This window comes from Pongo pygmaeus, chromosome 7, assembly GCF_028885625.2.
Source record: "Pongo pygmaeus isolate AG05252 chromosome 7, NHGRI_mPonPyg2-v2.0_pri, whole genome shotgun sequence".
NCBI classification, from domain to species: Eukaryota; Metazoa; Chordata; class Mammalia; order Primates; family Hominidae; genus Pongo; species Pongo pygmaeus.
In genome coordinates this window covers 58,443,868-58,449,277 of record NC_072380.2, presented here as the reverse complement: position 1 = coordinate 58,449,277, position 5,410 = coordinate 58,443,868, and the positions used below count along the sequence as shown (strand labels likewise).

Here is a 5,410-nt window from a genome sequence, read left to right as displayed (position 1 = left end):
GGCTGGGTCAAATGGTATTTCTAGTTCTAGATCCTTGAGGAATCCTCACACTGACTTCCACATGGTTGAACTAGTTTACAGTCCCACCAACAGTGTAAAAGTGTTCCTATTTCTCCACATCCTCTCCAGCACCTGTTGTTTCCAGACTTTTTAATGATCACCATTCTAACTGGTGTGAGATGGTATCTCATTGTGGTTTTTATTTGCATTTCTCTGATGGCCAGTGATGATGAGCATTTTTTGATGTGTCTGTTGGCTGCATAAATGTCTTCTTTTGAGAAGTGTCTGTTCATATCCTTTGCCCACTTTTTGATGGGGTTGTTTGTTTTTTCCTTGTAAATTTGAGTTCATTGTAGATTCTGGATATTAGCCATTTGTCAGATCAGTAGGTTGCAAAAATTTTCTCCCACTCTGTAGGTTGCCTGTTCACTCTGATGGTGGTTTCTTGTGCTGTTCAGAAGCTCTTTAGTTAATTAGATCCCATTTGTCAATTTTGGCTTTTGTTGCCATTGCTTTTGGTGTTTTAGACATGAAGTCCTTGCCCATGCCTATGTCCTGAATGGTATTGCCTAGGTTTTCTTCTAGGGTTTTTATGGTTTTAGGTCTAACATTTAAGTCTTTAATCCATCTTGAATTAATTTTTGTATAAGGTGCAAGAAAGGGATCCAGTTTCAGCTTTCTACATATGGCTAGCCAGTTTTCCCAGAACCATTTATTAATTAGGGAATCCTTTCCCCATTTCTTCTTTTTGTCAGGTTTGTCAAAGATCAGATAGTTGTAGATATGCGGCATTATTTCTGAGGGCTCTATTCTGTTCCATTGGTCTATATCTCTGTTTTGGTACCAGTACCATGCTGTTTTGGTCACTGTAGCCTTGTAGTATAGTTTGAAGTCAGGTAGCATGATGCCTCCAGCTTTGTTCTTTAGGCTTAGGGTTGACTTGGCAATACCGGCTCTTTTTTGGTTCCATATGAACTTTAAAGTATTTTCTCCAACTCTGTGAAGAAAGTCATTGGTAGCTTGATGGGGATGGCATTGAATCTATAAATTACATTGGGCAGTATGGCCATTTTCATGATATTGATTCTTCCTACCCATGAGCATGGAATGTTCTTCCATTTGTTTGTATCCTCTTTTATTTCATTGAGCAGTGGTTTGCAGTTCTCCTTGAAGATGTCCTTCCCATCACTTGTAAGTTGCATTCCTAGGTATTTTATTCTCTTTGAAGCAATTGTGAATGGGAGTTCACTCACGATTTGGCTCTCTGTTTGTCTGTCATTGGTGTATAAGGATGCTTGTGATTTTTGCACATTGATTTTGTATCCTGAGACTGCTGAAGTTGCCTATCAGCTTAAGGAGATTTTGGGCTGGGACAATGGGGTTTTCTAGATATACAATCGTGTCATCTGGAAACAGGGACAATTTGACTTCCTCTTTTCCTAATTGAATGCCCTTTATTTCCTTCCCCTGCCTGACTGCCCTGGCCAGAACTTCCAGCACTATGTTGAATAGAAGTGGTGAGAGAGGGCATCCCTATCTTGTGCCAGTTTTCAAAGGGAATGCTTCCAGTTTTTGCCCATTCAGTATGATATGGGCTGTGGGTTTTTCATAGATAGCTCTTAATATTGTGTGATACATCCCATCAATACCTAATTTATTGAGAGTTTTTAGCATGAAGGTTGTTGAATTTTGTCAAAGGCCTTTTCTACATCTATTGAGATAATCATGGGGTTTTTGTCTTTAGTTCTGTTTATATGCCGGATTATGTTTATTGATTTGTGTATGTTGAACCAGCCTTGCATCCCAGGGATGAAGCCTACTTGATCATCATGGATAAGCTTTTTGATGTGTTGCTGGATTCGGTCTGCCAGTATTTTATTGAGGATTTTTGCATCAATGTTCATCAAGGATATTGGTCTAAAATTCTCTTTTTTTGTTTTGTCTCTGCCAGGCTTTGGTATCAGGATGATGCTGGCCTCATAAAATGAGTTAGGGAGGATTCCCTCTTTTTCTATTGATTGGAAGAGTTTTGGAAAGAATGGTGCCAGCTCCTCCTTGTACCTCTGATAGAATTCGGCTGTGAATCCATCTGGTCCTGGACTTTTTCTGGTTGGTAAGCTCTTAATTATTGCCTCAATTTCAGAGCCTGTTATTGGTCTTTTCAGAGATTCGACTTCTTCCTGGTTTAGTCTTGGGAGAGTGTATGTGTCAAGGAATTTATCCATTTCTTCTAGATCTTCTAGTTTATTTGCATAGAGGTGCTTATAGTATTCTCTGATGGTAGTTTGTATTTCTGTGCAATCAGTGGTGATATCCCCTTTGTCATTTTTTATTGCATCTATTTGATTCTTCTTTTTTCTTCTTTATTAGTCTTGCTAGCGGTCTATCAGTTTTGTTGATCTTTTCAAAAAACAAGCTCCTGGATTCATTGATTTTTTGAAGGGTTTTTTGTGTTTCTAATTCCTTCAGTTCTGCTCTGATCTTAGTTATTTCTTGCCTTCTGCTAGCTTTAGAATGTGTTTGCTCTTGCTTTTCTAGTTCTTTTAATTGTGATGTTAGGGTGTCCATTTTAGATCTTTCCTGCTTTCTCTTGTGGGCATTTAGTGCTATAAATTTCCCTCTAGACACTGCTTTGAATGTGTCCCAGAGATTCTGGTATGTTGTGTCTTTGTTCTCATTAGTTTCAAAGAACATCTTTATTTCTGCCTTTATTTCATTTTTTACCCAGTAGTCATTCAGGAGCAGGTTGTTCAATTTCCATGTAGTTGAGCGGTTTTGAGTGAGTTTCTTAATCCTGAGTTCTAGTTTGATTGCACTGTGGTCTGAGAGAGAGTTTGTTATAATTTCTGTTCTTTTAAATTTGCTGAGGAGTGCTTTACTTCCAACTATGTGGTCAATTTTGGAATAGGTGTGGTGTGGTGCTGAAAAGAATGTATATTCTGCTGATTTGGGGAGGAGAGTTCTGTAGATGTCTATTAGGTCCACTTGGTGCAGAGCTGAGTTCAATTCCTGGATATCCTTGTTAACTTTCTGTCTCGTTGATCTGTCTAATGTTGACAGTGGTGTGTTAAGGCCTCCCATTATTATTGTGTGGGAGCCTAAGTCACTTTGTAGGTCACAAAGGACTTGCTTGCTTTATGAATCTGGGTGCTCTCCTGTGTTGGGTGCATATGTATTTAGGATAGTTAGTTCTTCTCGTTGAATTGATCACTTTACCATTATGTAATGGCCTTCTTTGTCTCTTTTGATCTTTGTTTGTTTAAAGTCTGTTTCATCTGAGACTAGGATTGCAACCCCTGCCTTTTTTTGTTTTCCATTTGCTTGGTAGATCTTCCTCCATCCATTTATTTTGAGCCTATGTGTGTCTCTGCATGTGAGATGGGTTTCATGAATACAGCACACTGATGGATCTTGACTCTTTGTCCAATTTGCCAGGCTGTGTCTTTTAATTGGAGCATTTAGCCCATTTACATTTATGGTTATTATTGTTATGTGTGAATTTGATCCTGTGATTATGATGTTAGCTGGTTATTTTGCTCATTAGTTGATGCAGTCTCTTCCTAGTCTCGATGGTCTTTACATTTTGGCATGATTTTGCAGTGGCTGGTACCGGTTGTGCCGTTCCATGTTTAGCGCTTCCTTCAGGAGCTCTTTTAGGGCAGGCCTGGTGGTGACAAAATCTCTCAGCATTTGCTTTACTGTGAAGTATTTTATTTCTCCTTCACTTATGAAGCTTAGTTTGGCTGGATATGAAATTCTGGATTGAAAATTCTTTTCTTTAAGAATGTTGAATATTGGCCGTCACTCTCTTCTGGCTTGTAGAGTTTGTGCCAAAAGATCAGCAGTTAGTCTGTTGGGCTTCCCTTTTGGGGTAACCCGACCTTTCTCTCTGGCTGCCCTTAACATTTTTTCCTTCATTTCAGCTTTGGTGAATCTGACAATTACGTGGCTTGGAGTTGCTCGTCTCGAGGAGTATCTTTGTTGTGGCATTCTCTGCATTTCCTGAATTTGAATGTTGGCCTGCCTTGCTAGAATGGGGAAGTTCTCTTGGATAATATCCTGCAGAGTGTTTTCCAACTTGGTTCCATTCTCCCCATCACTTTCAGGTACACCAATTAGATGTAGATTTGGTGTTTTCACATAGTCCCATATTTCTTGGAGGCTTTGTTCATTTCTTTTTATTCTTTTTTCTCTAAACTTCTCTTCATGCTTCATTTCATTCATTTCATCTTCCATCACTGATACCCTTCTTCTGGTTGATCACAACAGTTACTGAGGCTTGTACATTCATCACATAGTTCTTGTGCTGTGGTTTTCAGCTCCATAAAAATGGAATGCCTCTCGAATTTGCATGTCATCTTTGTGCAGGGGCCATGCTAATCTTCTCTGTATCATTCCAATTTTAGCATATGTGCTGCCGAAGCGAGCATGGTCCTGGCCTTTCTATTAGCTCTTAGTAAGATTACACATGGAAGCATCCCCACCCCAGTGAAAATGCCTTTTAGATCACCTGGATCAAAATTAGCAAGTATCAAGCATGCACAAATGCAGCTCAAAACACTTTGCTCAACCACACCCCCACGGGAAAAAGCACTGATAAATATTTAGTAATAAGTGAGACTTTCAGCTATACTGATATCTAGCATTGGTCAATTTCATGCCAGCCACCACAGCCATATGATTAACTCAACCTAATTGAACTTGGTACAAAGAGTGTTTAAGGTTTGCCCTCAATAAAGCTAAACTCCGTCTAAGTTGTAAAAAACTCCAGCTGAAATAAAATATACTATGAATGTGCCTTTAATATCCTGAAGACGCAACAGCTGAGACCCAAACTGGGATTAGATACCCCACTATGCTTACCCCTAAACTCTAATAGTTACATTTAAAAAAAATTCGCCAGAATACTACCAGCAACAACTAAAAACTCAAAGGATTTGGTTCTGCTTTATAAGCCTCTAGAGGATCCTGTTCTATAATCAATAAACCCCAATATATCTCACCACCTCTTGCCCCCAGCCTATATACCGCCATCTTCAGCAAACCCTAAAATGGTTATAGAGTAAGCACAAGTACACATAAAAATGTTAGGTCAAGGTGTAGCTCATGAGGTGGCAAGAAGTAGACTACATTTTGTATACCCAGAAAATCTCACAACAACCTTTATGAAATCTAAGGGCTCAAGGAGGACTTAGCAGAAAACCAAGGGCAGAGTGCTTGGTTGAATAAAGCCATGAAACATGCACACCCCTCCCATCACTCTCCTCAAATATTCTAGAAATTACTAAAAACTCTCTATGCACATACAGGGGAGATAAGTCATAACATGGTAAGCATACTGGAAAGTGTGCTTGGACAAACCAAAGTACAGGTTAACTTAAAGCATCTGGCTTACATCCAGAAGATTTCA

General features: G+C 39.2%; 1 non-coding gene across 1 annotated transcript; it reads right to left on the bottom strand.

Moving 5' to 3' along the window:
- Positions 1–4,323: 4,323 nt before the first annotated feature.
- On the bottom strand, positions 4,324–4,430 carry LOC129043372 (U6 spliceosomal RNA). The gene has a single exon (XR_008504447.1). It is a non-coding gene; the product is annotated as a U6 spliceosomal RNA (small nuclear RNA).
- Positions 4,431–5,410: the final 980 nt, after the last annotated feature.